Genomic DNA, 19,198 nt, shown 5'->3' on the forward strand with positions numbered 1-19,198 from the left:
CAACAGATCAGACAAGCAGATATTATTTTGTCCCTGTCTGAAAATAGTCTTCGAGCAAGCGGCCACACTGCTTGAAGCAAAACTACAGTAGTCATAAAAGCAAGCTGGCATACAGCAAATTAACATTCAGGAGCTAGCGGTTGTGTATACAAATCCGGAGGCGTATCAATTTCGAATCTACCCACTTCAACATTGAACCATAACTGAGCGGTTAAGGGGCCTGAGTGAATCATAGTGTTCACTTCCACCATCTTTAAACAAATGAGTCAGCTCTCCAGAAACCCTATGGAATTAAACAGCTCTGCTCTGCCAAACCAAAAGACATAGTAACCATTAAATAAGCAAAAAGAACAGACAAAAAAACATCAAAATGTATGTTCTTTATTTTTTTTGGTGCATTCGAGTGCTACATACTTGGCACAAGAATACATTTTAAGAAATAATGCTGTAGACTGTGATGATGACATGAGAATCGGTCAGTATACTGTACTATCTTGGTGTGAAATCGGTTTTCTTCAGTAGGTGAGGGTGAGGTGTTTCCATTAAAAGTGCTCCACTTACATAGTCATTAATGATCTGCCATTGGAATCCATTGATTTCCTCCTGAGGTGTGCATCCATTTCTTACGCATTTTTTTTCTCTGGGCCAATCCACCGTTATGTGATACACTCTAAATATCCTTGTATTTAGTGTGCTCATTGCTATGTCAGATATTAGACGATGGCACTAACAATGTCCAAGCATCCTAGCCTTTTCTCTATAAAAGAAAATATGAATGATTGTATGTATATGTATGCTAAAGGTTCCCATGTGATACAGAACTAAACATTATGAATGAAAAGTATCAGTAAGATCGAGATCCAGACAAAGGAGTCCAAAATGTTTGGGGTCACTTAGAAATGTCTTTGTTTTCTATGAAAACATACATGAAATTAGTTTGTATAGGGAAAAAAAATCTAAATGAATAAGAAATATAGTTACTGCCAAGGTTAGAAATAGTGATTTTTAATTGAAATAATAATTGTGTCCTTCAAACTTCGCTTTCATCAAAGAATCCTCCATTTGCAGCAATTACAGCCTTGCAGACCTCTGGCATTTTAGTTGTCAGTGCGTTGAGGTAATCTGAAGAGATTTCACCTCATGCTTCCTGAAGCACCTCCCATAAATTGGATTGGCTTGAGGGGCACTTCTCACGTACCAAACGATCAAGCTGCTCCCACAACATCTCAAAAGGGAAGAGATCTGGTGACTGTGCTGCCCACTTCATTATAGACAGAATACCACCTGACAGCTTCATACCTATATTCACCAATCAGCCATAACATTATGACCACCTGCCTTATATTGTGTAGGTCCCACTTTTGCTGCCAAAACAGCCCAGACCCATCTAGGCATGGACTCCACTAGACCTCTGAAGGTGTGCTGTGGTACCTGGCATCAAGATGTTAGCTGTAAATCCTTTAAGTCCTGTAAGTTGGGTGGTAGGGCCTCCATGGATCAGACTTGTTTGTCCAGCACATCCCAAAGATGATCGATTGGATTTGGATCTTGAGAATTTGGAGGCTAAGTCAACACCTTGAACTCGTTGTTGTGTTCCTCAAACCATTCCTGAAACAGTTTTGCTTTGTGGCAGGGCACATTATCCTGCTGAAAGAGGCCAATGCCATCAGGGAATACAGTTGCCATTAAAGGGTGCACATTATCTGAAACAATGCTTAGGTAGTTGCTACGTACCAAAGAAACATCCACATGAATGGCAGGTCCCAAGGTTTCCCAGCAGAACACTGCCCAAAGCACTGCCTCCGCCGTCTTGCCTCCTTCCCATAATTCATCCTGGTGCCATGTGTTCGCCACATAAGCAACGCAAACGCACCCAGCCATCCACGTGATGTAAAAGGAAATGTAATTCATCAGACCAGCCTCCAAGTCCCCTCTTCACTGTTGACGTCCAGACTGGTGTTTTGTGGGTACTATTTAATGAAGCATGGAGAAGCCCCTAAATTAGCTACTTTGGAAGCATGCGTTTCAGATATTAGGAAGTGGATGACAGAGAATTTCTTGCTCTTAAACTCAAGGAAAACAGAAATGCTCGTTTTTGGACCCAAGAAACAAAGAGCGTTGTTAGCAGATCTCACTGTGAACTTCGACGGCTGCATGGTCGTATCCCAAAAAACTGTAAAAAACCTTGGCGTTACCCTTGACCCTGACCTCTCCTTTAAAGAACATTTAAATATGTCTCAAGAGTTGCTTATTTTCATCTTCGAAACATTGCAAAAGTTAGAAACTTTCTATCAAACTGATGCAGAAACATTTATCCATGCTTTCGTTACTTCTAGATTAGATTACTGCAATGCTCTTCTCTCCGGTTATCCAGACAAATGAATAAATACACTTCAATTAGTGCTGCACACGGCTGCTAGAATCCTAACTAGAACAAAAATATTTGAACACATTACTCCTGTACTAGCGTCCTTACACTGGCTGCCTGTTAGGGTTAGGGCTGATTTTATGGTTTTACTCTTAACCTATAAATCAATACATGGACTTGCTCCTACTTACCTTGCTGAAATGATCCAGCCATACATACCTACACGTAACCTACGATCGCAAGATGCAGGACTTTTAATCGTACCTAGAATTTATAAACAAACAGCTGGCGGCAGGGCCTTTTCTCATAGAGCTCCACTACTGTGGAATGATCTGCCAATTAAGGTTAGAAATGCAAACTCAGTGCAAACTTTCAAGTGTCTACTAAAAACGAATCTCTACAGCACGGTTTATAATTAGGTGTAGCCTGGCCCGGGGGCGTGAAGGTGACCAGTAGTCTTGATACTGTCCACCCTTGCTGTCTTGCCAGGTGGGCTCTTGTCGCCACTGGGATGCCCTCCCTCCAATGCCTTTCGGGGAAAGAGTCACTGGCTTGCTGTTGACTCTCTGTTGCGCACTTGTGCAATTGGGCTGTACGCTGCTGGCAATACTCGGCCCTCATTCAGGGGGGTTGTGGTTGGTGGGTGTCCCTTTGGTTGATGCCTGGCAATGTGGGTGGATTGATTTCCTGCCTGTTGGGCCCTGTCCAGGACCTCCCCCGGGTAGGGCCACAGTGTTGCCGGACCACCCCATCTCAGTTCCAAGGTGTTACGCTGCTATATAATTGTGCTGGGGGATATGAGGAATGTACTTTCTAAATTATCTCAGTCTCCTCCAGTTTTACATTTTAGGAGGAGATGAGGTCCTTGTCCACACCTGCGGAGTACCTGGTTTGGGGGGCCCGTAGCTGTCTCTGTCCTTATCCACCTGGTCATACTTTTGACCTAGTCTAGAATCAACTAGACTCTGGATTTAGCCCAGAGAAATGTATTCATTATTCCAATTGGACTCTTAATATCTCACCCAGCACAGCCAGAAGAGGACTGGTCACCCCTCTCAGCCTGGGTCCTCTCTAGGTTTCTTCCTAAAATTCAGCCTTCTTAGGGAGTTTTTCCTAGCCACTGAAATCCAACACTACTGTTGTTTGCTCCTTGGGATTTAAGGCCGGGTGTCTCTGTAAAGCACTTTGTGACAACTGCTGTTGTAAAAAGGGCTTTATAAATACATTTGATTGATTGATTGATTGAAGCTGCCAGATGAGGACCTCTGAGATGTCTGTTTCTCAAACTAAACTCTAATCCTCTTGCTCAGTTGTGCACCGGGGCCTCCCACTCTTTCTATTCTGGTTAGAGCCAATTTCTGCTGTTCTGTGAAGGGAGTAGTACACAGTATTGTACGTGATCTTCAGTTTATTGTCACTTTCTCACATGGAATAGGATTCATTTAAAAAGTGTAAAAAGTTATTTGTTTCTGGCCATTTTGAGCCTGTAATCAACCCTACAATTGCTGATGCTCCAGATATTCAACTAGTCTAAAGATGGACATGTTAATTGCTTCATTAATCAGCACAACAGTATTCAGCTGCACTAACATAATAGCAAAATAGTTTTCTAATGATCAATTAGCCTTTTAAAATCATAACCTTGGATTAGCAAACACAATATGCCATTGGAACACAGGACTCATGGTTGCTGATACTGGTCGTCAGTGCACCTGAAGCTATTCCATAAAAATGTCAGCCATTTCCTACTACAATAGTCATTTACAACATTAACAATATTTACCCTGACTTTCCAATCAATATGATGTCAGTTTAATGGACAAAAAATTGCTTTTCTTTCAAAACTTTTGAATGGGTACTGTGCATTCTAAAATCTATATTTACATTTTATCAGAGAAGCTGCTTTGTCAGAATTAATTATTTGACAAAGGTTGGCCGAGAAGCATCATACAGCATATGTTAACTAACAAAGCCATTGTTTTGACGGCCAAGCATCTGCTGATCCCATATGGATAGTGTGATTATGTGTGTGTATGTGGTTCTCTCTTTGAGTTTTTCTGAAGAACCTTTCATAACATCCAGATGGAGCTAACCATGGGATTGTACAGATAATGTATGAGAGCTATTGATTGAAACTGCTCCTACATCAATTAACTTTTTTGTATCCAAAGTATTTTATCTCGTAGATAAACTACTCCCAGGAAAATGGCAATTAAAAAGCAAAACACATTCTTATCTGTATTCACAGCAAATACATTTTTACTCATGTCATACTTAATACAATATTTGTACATACAGTGTACTGTTTCATTTGGCCCAAGCAAGTCTCTTCAAGCCTGGTGTCCTTCAGTAGTGGTTTCTGCATTAATTCAACCATGAAGACCTGATTCACACAGTCTTTTCTGAACAGTAGAAGTTGAAATGTGTCTGTTATTTGAACTCTGTGAAGCATTTATTTGGAATGCAATCTGAGGTCCAGTTAATTGCCAATTTCTGAGGCTGGTACCTCAGATTAACTTATCATCAGAAGAGTCTGCAAAGCAGTTATCAAGGCAAGGGTTGATCATTTGAAAAATCTAAAATATGAAATGTATTTTGATCTGTTTAACACTTTTTTGGTTAATAAATTATTCTATATGTCATTTCATAGTTTTGATGTATTCACAAGTATTCTGAAAAATATAAACATAAATACCCTTGAATGAGTAGGTGTGTCCAAACATTTGATGGTACTGTATAAATACATACATGGATACAAACACACACACAAACATATTATAGAAAAACTGCATTGTTGATTATATTTAAATGCAATTTCATTGCATGTTTTTAAAGAGTTTGCAGGTAAAACTAATTGTGTATTAGATTCTGAGTGCATTTGTAAATCCTCCTAAGATAACAAAGTGAGCAGAATTAAATCCTTTCATATTCCAATGTAGGCCTACAGCCTTATTAAAATAATTAGTGAGACACATCCTTTAGCTTGTGTCCTCTTCAATAGACACCTTTATGGCTTAAATGAGTGCTCTGTGCATTAATGCTTCACTAAGCCATATTCTTCTCTTCAGCACCTCTAATCTTATTCATAGAGGAACAGTAGTCACCCTCAGAGGTGTCAGTCATAAGCTGTGTCTCTATTACCACTTTTCTACCCTTATCATTACCATTCTGTTACTACAACCAATACACTATCACCTCTTCTTTTCTCAAAGTCTCTTGTTACCACTTAAGCTAGGCTACTTTCTCCTTGAACTGCATTGCCTTTACCATCATTCAAATTATTATTTTCAAAGATAACTCACTTTTTAGTATATTTATTCTACCATTAAACTTAAATTGATATACATTGATAATGTATGTGGAATTATTTATCTATCAGTGTAATTACATTCACTATCAACATACCCCAGTGCTATTGGTCCTTAACGTTTCTCTATTATGTTTGTCTTTAAAGTAATTACTTCAAAATACAAATATGTCTGATAATGAAAACTTATATTTAAAATTAACTTAGGGTTAGATTAAGGCATCACACTACTGGCGTTAAAGTTAGGGTTACGTTATTATTAGGCATTCCAGTAGAGCGGTTAGGGTAATGTTACATAGACAGGAAAACACTTGTCTAAACAACACAATTTTCCACAAAAAATGTCATCGCAGGTCGATTGAATCGAACTCACAACCATCGAACTGAAAGTACATTGCGGAGACAAGGGCCCACCATCCCTCAACCACAACTCCCTAGGAAGCAGCCACTCTACTGAACTATGAATATGTTCATAACTACCCCTAGCGGCAGGTTAAAGACATATAGCACTGGAACAAGTTAATCGTTAACCAAAGTGAGTACATATGGATGTCATTCCTCCAATGATGTGTTGGCTTAAGGGTACACTTGATTAAAAATCACCACTCCTGAATGTATATTATTTCACATGCTCCTGTCAGTGATTGCTTGTTTGAGGAGAGATGATCATGTGTCTTAGTGATGCCGGTGGAGGAGTGTGCCACTTTTCCATTTTACCAACAGAATTGTTGCATATTAAGATGCGCTTTCGAATACACCCAAAATAATGTTTGGTAAGTAAATGTTGTAAAACACAATCAATCCACTATTACTGCAGATATATTATGGCTATTTTCTTATTACAAGGCAAAACCTCCCTATAATGCCCCTTGAATCAATGTTGACACTTTTTTACAGTTGGACAAATGTGCTCTATGCTATGATCATTGAATACACAAGTGTTTCGTTATTGTGTTTTTAGCTATTGACAAAACTGCTATCAGTCGTAGACATTCCCATATTTTGGCAGGACGAGAGCCTTACAGCTAGGGAAGGACTTCCCATCAGACTTGCCTACTGTAAGCCATCCGATTATTCTCCTATTATCAGTAAGATGATAATAGCCAGCCAAACAGTCTTATTTTCCTGGGTGTTGAGAAACAATGTTTGGTGTCCTGTTTTATATTGCCTCATTGTTCTAAGGAAACACAAATGCATCACAGACATGCACAGTAGATACACTGAAGTGTGTGATTTCCTATTAGCAGTAAAAGAACACGCCTTCAGTACAAGCAAGGTCAACCGGATACACGGGTCAACTAGATGTGTTGGATTCTCTTCAATACAGCAATATCCAATTTGCACGCATACACATTCAAACACACACAGACATTTTATTTGTGAAGATTTTGTGTCGTCTTGTGCCTGTTTTCCCATAGTGTGTATATTACCACCAGCTTTGAGTGATCGACAATAACCGATTAACCCTCAGCCCTCACAGCACTATGTCAAATCCTCTCTCAGAGTCACCTCCTCCTGCTATACTCTCCAAATGTCTCTCAATGCTCATTAACGATAGGCATGAGTCAAATCTCACCAAAGTGGCCAATCAAAATATATAATAAGAGATGACATTTACTGTAGGAGAGTCTTTTGCACAAACTGACTTATACTGTAACCAACAATACATCTTTACGTACAGGAGTTATAGGGAATCAAACCTAATATCCTTTTACAAGCACCATGCATTCTACCAACCTAACCATAAATATGATGTACTGTAGATATATCCTGATATTGGCACCACACGGATGGTTCACTCATTGAGGCTCAGAGCCCCCAGCAAAAACATGCATCATTTAAATATCCTTCATCAGCTTGCTATGCCCTCATATTTAGTGTTTTATGTTTTTCTTTTCAGGACAACCAGAGGGGTGTACTACGAAGCGAGGTAACTGGCTTATAGAGGTAAATTCAGGAGTAACTTAGTGATGTCGGCTGTAACTTCCCGATTAACCCGTAGTACGAAAGGTGAATACATTTTACCTGAGGTACGCTGTCATGGAAATTTACGCTGCATCTCAAAACGGATCCAAGCAGGTTATCTTCGTGGTTAACTTGATGTTACCCAACATGGTGAATATGAAGTCATTTCACAGCATTAATTAAATTCATACAAGTAGCCCTACAAAGGTGCTTATGGAGTAGATCTTAAATTATTAACAGCGAGTAATGGGCCAATATCAGAGATGTAGCCCATGTAAGCCATAATTGAATTATCTTAATTGTTTTCAAATATTTAGACATCCTATTTTACTTGGCCTTACATCTCAATCATACTACAAAAAAAGAAGAATCTGTAAGACAAAATAGAGAACATATGACAAGAATACTGCTCTTACGAATGCTCTGTCGGCAATGCGCTTCCAAAAAGCCTCCCCGGTTTGTTAGCTGCCACGATGTAAGATTTAGCCGTTGACCTTTCTTTAAACTCCTCGTATCCTGATGTTAAAAACGAACCTTTTCCGGGAAAGAAAAGCCATTGGGCAAAAACTCAGCCTTCACTGCCGAACTACAAATGAAACTCAAAACAATTTATACAATAGCACTTAGATATACACCATATACATTACCATTCAAAAGTTCGAGATCATTTAGAAATGTCCTTCTTTTCCCATGAAAACATGCATGAAATTAGTTTAAGTAGGGCAAAATGCAAAATTAATAGAAAATACAGTCACTGACAAGGTTAGAAATAATTATTTTTTATTAAAATAATAATTGTGTCCAGACTTTGCTTTCGTCAAATAATCCTCCATTTGCAGAAATTACAGCCTTGCAGACCTTTGGCATTCTAGTTGTCGATTTGGTCATTTGGTAATCTGAAGAGATTTCAACCCACGCTTCCTGAAGCACCTCCCACAAGCAGGGTTGACTTAATGGATACTTATGTACCATGCAGCCAAGCTGCTCCCACAACAGCTCAATAGGGTTGATATCCGATGACTCTGCTGGCCACTCCATTATAGACAGAATACCAGGTGACTGCTTCTTCCCTAAATAGTTCTTGCATAGTTTGGAACTGTGCTTTTGGTTATTGTCCTGTTGTAGCAGAAAATTGGTCCCAATCAATCACCATCCACAGGGTATGGCATGGCATTGCCAAATGGAGTGATAGCCTTCCTTCTTCAAGATCCCTTTTACCCTGTGGAAATCTCCCACTTTTAGCCATTATTTTCTTAAATGAAAAACACAATGTCTGACAAATTCATTTTCAGCCCTCTCAGTGATTTGTGCGTTTGATTATTAGCTGATGATAACACAGGGTTTGCCTATGTACAAACCGTAAATGTTCCCTCAATGAAGAAAATACATACCAAACATTAACAGAGTTATGAAATACTTTTGACCCATCTGTTAAAGGGATAGCTCATCCAAAATTCAAGGCACAAAGAGCAATTTTTTTCTAATAATCCATTATTCAGCACAGCCCCAGTCTGTAATTAGCATTATTAGCATCTTCCAACTTCATGAATGGAAACGATTCGTAACGCTATCACAAAGCTGCTTTGCAAGTGGAAAACTAAAAAACACTTCAAAATACATTCAGTAAACTGTCATGGTAGAATACATTCTTTTAACTGTACAGTGATGAAACAGCTGGCGGAATTGGCTGCATTCAAACTGGCACTACAGAACTATTTCCTATAGCTACCATGCACATCTTCTGTTCTTTGGCAGTGATGTCATCAAGGTGAGCGTGAATTTTAACCGCAACAAGCTATGTGAAGATGGGTTGCTTCGCCTAGCTTTTTAAAATTGCTGCTAGTTTACAATAATTTATATTATTGTTATTTTTTCTGCTATATTTTTTCTTTATATATTTCTTAATTGTTACTACATAGATTATTAGGTGCATTTGATAAATAAACTTTGAACATCCGAATTTTTTCTTTTTTTTGTTAAATGTCAACTTCTGCCTGCTCATTTGCCTGCTCGCGGATCTTAAGTTAATTAAATTCTAGCCGCTCTGCAATTTGGATAATACCTCTGACTTTCCCGAGTCGTATTGTGGGAGGATCAATGGAAAAACGTTGTCAATGAGACAAACAATTTTTGCTAAATTATTGCGAAACATTTGAAATACAAAGGATTGTGACTCACGTTCAGTTAGAAGAGGACTAAAGGCTAATGCAATTCTATCAAGTTACCCAGGTCAACCCGTGGAAACAAGACAGATTGTAAGTAATATTTCCGATTGCTATTTTATAATTCACAAAGTACACATTTCCTCCAGATATTCTGGGCAAGGGTTGGTGATGTTCACCATCACCCCCTTCAGCTGCTGTCCAAGCTTCTATTCGGTCAATTTAGTATTTTCCTTTCTCTCTCAAGCAAATATATTTTGCCTGTCCGTGGTGAAGACGAAATAGGCAACTTGCTTTCTAGCCAGCGAATAATAACTTTCGGTTACTCTGTAGAGTGCTCATTAGATTGCATACCCTGGCAAAAAATTTGAAATTTTGGCATTCATTTTGAAAATATGACTGAACATGCAATAAAAGTGTATTTTATTTAAGGATAATATATAAAACCATTAATTATCACATAGTTGTTTAGATTCTTTTTAAATCCTAACAATAATGGAAATCATCCAAATTGCCCTGATCAAAAGTTTACATAACCTTGAATGTTTGGGCTTGTTATAGACACACAAGATGACACACACAGGTGAGAATGGCAATTAAAGTTGAATTTCCCACACCTGAGGCTTTTTAAATTGCAATCAGTGTCTCTGAAAAAACAGTTAATGACTTTGTTAGCTCTCACATGGACGCACTGAGCAGGCAAGATACTGAGCCATGGGGAGCAGAAAAGAACGGTCAAAATCATCAATCAATCAATAAAATGTATTTATAAAGCCCTTTTTACAACAGCAGTTGTCACAAAGTGCTTTACAGTGACACCCAGCCTTAAACCCCAAGGAGCAAACAACAGTAGTGTTGGATTTCAGTGGCTAGGAAAAACTCCCTAAGAAGGCTGAATTTTAGGAAGAAACCTAGAGAGGACCCAGGCTCAGAGGGGTGACCAGTCCTCTTCTGGCTGTGCCGGGTGAGATATTAAGAGTCCAATTGGAATAATTAATACATTTCTCTGGCCTAAATCCAGAGTCTATTTGATTCTAGACTAGTTCAAAAGTTTGACCAGGTGGACAAGGACAGGGACAGCAACGGGGCCCCCAAACCAGGTACTCCGCAGGTGAGGACCAGGACCTCATCTCCTCCTAAAAGGTAAAACTGGAGGAGACTGATAAAAGTTAGAAAGTACATCCCTCATATCCCCCAGCACAATAATATAGCAGCGTAACACATTGGAACTGAGACGGGGGGGTCCGGCGACACTGTGGCCCTACCCGGGAGAGGCCCCGGACAGGGCCCAACAGGCAGGAAATCAATCCACCCACATTGCCAGACATCAACCAAAGTGACACCCACCAACCGCAACCCCCCTGAATGAGGGCCGAGTATTGCCATCAGCGTACAGCCCAATTGCACAAGTGCGCAACAGAGAGTCAACAACAAGCCAGTGACTCTTCCGAAAGGCATTGGAGGGAGGGCATCCCAGTGGCGACGAGAGCCCACCTGGCAAGACCGCAAGGGTGGACAGTATCAAGCCTACTGGTCACCTTCACGCCCCCGGGCCAGGCTACACCTAATTATAAACCGTGCTGTAGAGATTAGTTTTTAGTAGACACTTGAAAGTTTGCACTGAGTTTGCATTTCTAACCTTAATTGGCAGATCATTCCACAGTAGTGGAGCTCTATGAGAAAAGGCCCTGCCGCCAGCTGTTTGTTTATAAATTATAGGTACAATTAAAAGGCCTGCATCTTGCGATCGTAGGTTACGTGTAGGTATGTATGGCTGGATCATTTCAGCAAGGTAAGTAGGAGCAAGTCCATATATTGATTTATAGGTTAAGAGTAAAACCTTAAAATCAGCCCTAACCCTAACAGGCAGCCAGTGTAAGGATGCTAGGACAGGAGTAATGTGTTAAAAAAATTTTGTTCTAGTTAGGATTCTAGCAGCCGTGTGCAGCACTAATTGAAGTGTATTTATTCATTTGTTTGGATAACCAGAGAGAAGAGCATTGCAGTAATCTAGTCTAGAAGTAACGAAAGCATGGATACATTTTTCTGCATCAGTTTGATAGAAAGTTTCACATTTTTGCAATGTTTCGAAGATGAAAATAAGCAACTCTTGAGACATATTTTATATGTTCTTCAAAGGAGAGGTCAGGGTCAAGGGTAACGCCAAGGTTTTTTACAGTTTTTTGGGATACGACCATGCAGCCGTCGAAGTACACAGTGAGATCTGCTAACAACGCTCTTTGTTTCTTGGGTCCAAAAACGAGCATTTCTGTTTTCCTTGAGTTTAAGAGCAAGAAATTCTCTGTCATCCACTTCCTAATATCTGAAACGAATGCTTCCAAAGTAGCTAATTTAGGGGCTTCTCCATGCTTCATTGAAATATATAACTGTGTGTAATCAGCGTAACAGTGAAAGTTTACATTGTGATTTCGGATTACATCGCCCAGAAGGAGCATATATAGTGAGAACAATAATGGGCCCAAAACCGAGCCTTGAGGAACACCAAAGCATACCTGTGACTTGTCAGAGGATATGCCATCTACACTAATAAACTGATATCTTTCAGTTAAATAAGATTTAAACCAGGCTAGAACATGTCCTCCTAGCCCAATATGGGTTTCCAGTCTCTCTAAGAAAAGGGAGTGATCAATATTATCAAAAGCAGCACTAAGATCAAGAAGCAACAGGACGGATGCGGATCCTTTGTCTGAGGCCATTAGAAGGTCATTTGTCTTTACGAGTGCAGTCTCAGTACTATGATGGGATCTGAAACCGGACTGGAGTATTTCATAAATGTTTTTTGTCTTTAGGAAGGCATTCAGTTGTTGGGAAACACATTTTTCTAAGATTTCTGAGAGGAACGTGAGGTTCGATATTGGCCTATAATTGTTTAATATTTAGGGATCGAGATTCGATTTTTTTAGGAGAGGCTTAATTTCCGCTATTTTTTGTGAGTTTGGTACACATCTGGAGGAAAGGGAGCAATTTATTATGTTCAGCATTGGCTGACATAGCACAGGAAATAGCTCCTTAAGTAATTTTGTTGGAATCGGGTCTAGCTGAGAATTTGTGGGTTTAGAACTCATTACAAATTTAGTAAATGTGTCGAGAGATTCGGTATCAAAGAATTCCCCATTGACACCTGGTCAGGGAGGTTCAGGACATTTTTAGGACAACTGAGATTTTGAGGATCATTACTATTTAAGGAGTCAGTTATTTGTTTTCTAAAGGTGACGATCTTTTCATCAAAGTAGTTCATGTATTCATTACAACTAAAGTGAAGACCCACTTCACTTGCTAAGCATTGCTTTTTTGTTAACTTTGCCACTTTATCAAAGAGAAATTTTGGATTGTTTTTGTTCACCTCAATCAGGTTGGAGAAATAAGCTGATTGAGCAGATGTGAGTGATTTTCGGTATTGTAGTGTACTGTCTATCCAGGCTAGTCTAAATACCAACTTGGTGGAGCGCCACTTTCGCTCCAAATTTCTGGAGGCTTGCTTAAGTGCTCTAGTTGTGTCTGTGTACCAGGGAGCGTAGTTATTTAGTTTTTAGTGGTGCAACTGTGTCTAATGTATTTCACAGTTGAGTTTAGATCCTCGATTTGATCGTTTACAGATTTATTTACTCTGTCGTTAATTAGCAAATTTATTTGTAGTCCGAGAATTTATAGTAAAGCTTTTGAAACTCATTGTTTGCGGAGCAAGTGGATTTCTTGTTTTAACGGTAAATGTAATAAGACAGTGATCCGATAATCCAGGATTTTGGGGGGAAATGATTAGATCTCAATATCTATTTCTCATGACTGGACTAAATCTAAGGTGTGATTGTGGCAATGTGTTGGACCTGAGACATGTTGGATAAAACCCATTGAGTCAGTTATGGCTTCAAAGGCTTTTTGAAGAGGATCATTGGACTTTTCCATATGAATATTGAAATCCCCAAAAATTTGAATACTATCTGACATGACTACAAGGTTAGACAAGAATTCTGAAAACTCATTGAGGAACATTGTGTATGGCCCGGGGGGCCTATAAATAGTAGCAATGTAAAATGATTTATCGGCCTGGTTAAATTTCATTAGTAAAACTTCAAAAGAATAAAACTCAGTGATATGTTTGAGAGTAAATTTATATTTGCTGTCATAAATATTAGCAACACCCCCTCCTTTTCGGGATGCACAAGGGATATGATCACAAGTATAACCAGGAGGAGAGGCCTCATTTAAGGCAGTGAATTCAGGCTTTAGCCACGTTTCACATAAACCAATAACATCTAGTTTATGATCAGAGATTAATTCATTTACGGCAACTGCCTTTGGAGCAAGGGATCTAACATTTAGGAGTCCCATTTTGAGATGCGTGTCATTTTTATCTTTATTTGTGACCAAGGTGGAGGAAGGCTTTATCTTAATAAGGTTGTTTTTGTTAGCACTACCTTGTTTAACTTTTCTCAGCCTGGAACGAGTCACAGTGGCAATAGGTAAAGCTGTACTAACTACTCTGGCTATGCTATCGACGGACTCCACTATGCTAGCAGGCTGGCTAACAGCCTGCGGCCTGACCTGCACCCTATCTCATGTTAAGGCTATAGGCGTGAGACTCCTGTCAATGTTCCTAGATAAAAAAAGAGCACCACTCCAGCTAGGATGGAGTCCGTTGCTCCTCAGCAGATCAGGCCCGGCCCTATTTCTGGGAGAGCCCCAAAAAGAAAGCCAGTTATCTACAAACTCTACCTCCTGCGACGGGCAGAACTCAGTTTTCAGCCAGCGATTAAGTTGCGCAAGACTGCTGTAGAGCTCGTCACTACCCCTAGCTGGGAGGGGGCAAGAGACAATTACTCGATGCCGACACATCTTTCTAGCTAGTTTACAAGCTGATGCTATGATCTGCTTCGTAACCTCTGACTGTTTCATCCTAATGTCGTTGGTGCCAACGTGAATAACAATATCTCTGTACTCTCTATACTTGCCAGTTTTAGACTTCGCTAGCACCAACCCCAGATTTGCGGCTATGTCGGTGGCTCTGTATTATTAGTCTAATACTGCGTGTAATGGAATCGCCAATGACTAAAGTTTTCAGTTTTTCAAGGCCACCGGTAGAACATGCCTGCCGATCATTTCCCTCCGAAGACGGCTCGGGCCTTGACTCCGACTCCAGTGGGGAAAACCTGTTAAGCAACAATTCCGGTTTAACTGGTCAACGGCATTTCTTCCCAGTGACCAAGAGAAAGTTCTTGCCCGGCTGCAGGAGCTGTGCCGGGGGGCTAACAAGACTATTGTTTCTTCCTGGTGGCAATGACGCAGTTTTTTCTATTTCTACACTAGCATAATCCTTGCCTGCCGAGTCTCTAACTCTGCTATCTTTAACTGATAAACTGGTAAAACTCTTAAAATAGAATTTTGACCAATTAGTTTATATAGAGTAAATTCAAAAAAAAGATTGGCAGGTAGCCAGGTAGGTAACAGCAGGCAGTGTACAGCACGTCAACAATCCGCAATCTCAACAATCCCACAATGCATGTTCTCTCAAAAGGCCTGCATAAGGTAATGGAACTTTAGGAAGATGGAAAAGGATATAAAACATATCTAAAGCCTTGCAAATGCCAGTCAGTACTGTTGAATCACTTATTAAGAAGTGGGAAATTCGGGCATCTCTTGATTCCAAGCCAAGGTCAGGTAGATTAAGAAAGATTTCAGCCAAAACTGCCAGAAGAATTGTTCAGGATACAAAGAAAACATCCTAGGTAACCTCAGGAGAAATCCAGGCTATTCTGGAAAAAGATGGTGTGGTTGTTTCAAGGAGAACAATACAAAGATAATTGAATAAAATTGAGCTGCATGGTCGAGTTGCCAGAAAGAAGCCAATGCCACAAAAAAGCCTGGTTACAATATGCTCAACAACACCTTGATACTCCTCACAGCTTCTGGCACACTGTAATTTGGGGTGACGAGACCAAAATAGAGCTTTATGGTCACAACCATGAGCGCTATGATTGGAGAGGGGTCTACAAGGCCTATAGTTAACAGAATGCCATCCCCACTGTGAAGCATGGTGGTGGCTCACTGATGTTTTGGGGGTGTGTGAGCTCTAAAGGCACAGGGAATCTTGTGAAAATGTATGTCAAAATGAATGCAGCATGTTATTAGAAAATACTGGCAGACAATTTTGCATTCTTCTGCACGAAAGCTGCGCATGGGATGCTCTTGGACTTTCCATCACGACAATGACCCTAAGCACAAAGCCAGGTTGACCCTCCAGTGGTTACAGTTGAAAAAGGTGAAGCTTCTGTAGCGGCCATCACTGTCTCCTGACCTCAATATCATTGAGCCACTCTGGGGAGATCTCAAACGTGTGGTTCATTTCCAACATGACCAAAATGACATTCGTCTTGGCATTTTGCTAAGACGAATGGGAAGCTATACCATCTGCAAGAATTCGGGGCCTCATAGACAACTATTCCAAAGACTGCAAGCTGTCATTGATGGTAAAGGGAGCAATACACAGTATGAAGAACTAAGGGTATGCAGACTTCTTTTTTCTTTGTTGCATTGTTTTCTTTTATGATTGTGCCATTCTGTTATGACCTGCAGATGAATCCCATAAGAAATAAAAGTGTTTAGCCTGCTCACTCATGTTTTCTTTACAAATGGTACATATACAGCTCTAGAAAATATTAAGAGACCACTCCAAATGTTCCTTAAATCAGCATCTCTACATGTAAGGCAGCCATTCCATTCCAGTGTCTGTTAAATTTCAACACAAGCACACCTAATTTTACTTAATGAGGTACTGATTAGGTGATTACCTGAACCAAATCTAATTTAACGAGGAAAAGTATAAAAACCACTGCTGTGGTCATCACTATCTTCTTGCAATAGGACCAGCTGGATGACAAAAACAGTCCAAGTAGTACCTCAAAGGTAATTTGAATAAAAAAATAACTATTCAGCATGACAAAAGAGTTGAACATTTTCAATGTACTTACATTTTGGTGCCTGGAGTTGCATAAAGTAACCCAACAGCAATGTGACAGACAAGTGGAGAGCATGCCAAGACGCATGAAAGCAGTGCCTAAAAATCTGGGTTATTCCACCAAATTTTGATTTCACAACTCTTCCTAAGTTAAAACATTAGTATTTTGTAATAAATTAGTATTTGGTTTTACTATTCATACCTATGAATAGTAAAACCAGAGAAAATGATACATTTGCAGTGGTCTCTTATGTTTTCCAGAGCTGTTTTATCAATTCTCCAAGGGTAACTTATGAACCCAACTGTATACACATATTAATCTTCCCGAATGAATGCTTAGACTGATATAATTGTGAACAAAACTGTCCAGTAAACACAGAAAGTACCTGTTTATTTGAAATGAGAATTAGTATTATTTCGAGGGAATACAACATTGTCATGTTCTTTGAGGTAAACAACACCACTTGTCATAGTTTGGAGTGTTTTGGAGTAGTTTTCCGCTTGCAATGCAGCTTTGCGATATCGGAAATACAGTTTCCATTCATGAATTTGTACAATGCTAATAATGCTAATTACTGACTGAGACAGAGCTGAATAATGGACTGTTTTAAAAAATTACTATGTGCCTAAGGGGACTGTCATCGAAATATGATTTTTGTATGAACTATCCCTTCAATTGTTCAAAAGAGCAGCAGCAGTACACAACATTAATCAAGACCTCAAATTCCTCTTTTGCTATAAGTACCATGACAGATTTGCTATTCAACAAGAATTTTACTAAAATATATAACATTTTCCAGACCTACATTTATTATATTCTGATGTCATTTAATCATTGAAATGGGCTTCCGTTTCATTCTTTTTCAATGAGTATTTGTAATATTGGTTGACCAATTCTTTCGGGTATGAAAAGTACTTCGGCATTTGAAAAGGTTAATGACATGCGTACCTCTTTCACTTAACCTGTTGGGTCCAGTGGTCACTCACACATGAAAGATATCTCTGAAATAACCGTTTTTCACTGCTCTCTATATATAATCTCGCAAATTGTGATGCCTGGTTGGATGACCTTTATGTCTCCTAAACCCCATTTCCTTCTTTCATCTCTGGCGCATTCCTCACCGTCCTGATCAACTCATCCCAGACCACTGCTTTATCTCCTCTGACTTGAAATGTTTTATCTAATTAAGAAACAAACACTTAACCTTTCTGATTTCAAAAACCACAGACCAGTGACCCTTTGTTTTATTCAATTCAAATCACTGGTATATGCAATCTCCAATAAAGTTGGAATGCTGTGTAACATGTAAAGAAAAACCTATGCAATGAGGGAAAAATCATTTAAACCCTATATTCAATAGAACATTTTACAAAGACAACATATCCAATGTTGAAACTGCGAAATGTTATTGTTTCTTGAAAAATATATGCCCACTGTGAATTTGATGCCAGCAAGACATTTAAAAAAAGGACAGGATTGGGTATGAAAAAAGCACCCCAGAGAGGATAAGTCTTTCTGAAGTACAGACTGAGAGGGGTTCACCACTCCTGAAAAGTCTGCTCGGGCAAATAGAGCAACAATTTAAGAATGTTGCTCAAAGTAAAATTGCAAAGAGTTTAGGAATCTCATCACCTATGGTACATTATATCATAAAACGATTCAGAGAATCAGGAGAAATCTCTGTATGCAAGGGACAAGGCTGAAAACCAATATTAGATGGCTGTGATCTTCGGGCCCTCAGATGGCACTGCATTAAAAACAGACATGATTCTGTAGTGGACATCACTGGATGAGCTCAGGAACACTTCTGAAAACCATTGTCTGTCGCTGCATCCACAAATGCAAGATAAAACTCTACCATGCAAAGAAGAGACCAGATAGTAACAAGATCCAGAACCACTGCCGCCTTCTCTGGGCCAGAGCTCATTTAAGATGGACTGAGGCAAAGTGCAAAACTGTCCGGTGGTCTGAAAAAAAAAAGAAGTAAATTATTTTGGTGATCATGGGTTAGGGACCATCTGGCTTGTTATCAGCGTATAGTTCAAAAGCCAGCATCCATGATGGCATGGGGATGCCTTAGTGCACATGGCATGGGTGACTTGCACATCTGTGAAGTCACCATTAATGCTGAACAATATATACAGGTTTTGGAGCAACATATGGTGCCACCCAGACAACATCTTTATCAGAGAACGCCTTGCTTATTTGAGCAAGACTATGCCAAACATCATTCTGGACATATTACAACAGCATGGCTCTGTAGAAAAAGAGTCTGGGTGCTAAACTGCCCTGGCTGCAGTCCAGACCTATCACCCACTAATAACATTTTGCGCATTATGAAACGAAAAATACAACAAAGGGGACCCGAACTGTACTATTTTCAATTAAATACAGGGATAAATGATTTGCACATCATTGTTTT

At 39.6% G+C, this 19,198-nt stretch overlaps 1 protein-coding gene across 1 annotated transcript in view; it reads right to left on the minus strand.

The window, feature by feature from the left end:
* The window catches only part of LOC114828643 (leucine-rich repeat transmembrane neuronal protein 4), a 144,565-nt gene that overhangs the window by 108,074 nt on the left and 17,293 nt on the right, over window positions 1–19,198 (minus strand). The window lies entirely within an intron of this gene.

Source organism: Esox lucius, chromosome 14 (genome assembly GCF_011004845.1).
Source record: "Esox lucius isolate fEsoLuc1 chromosome 14, fEsoLuc1.pri, whole genome shotgun sequence".
In the NCBI taxonomy this organism is placed as follows: domain Eukaryota; kingdom Metazoa; phylum Chordata; class Actinopteri; order Esociformes; family Esocidae; genus Esox; species Esox lucius.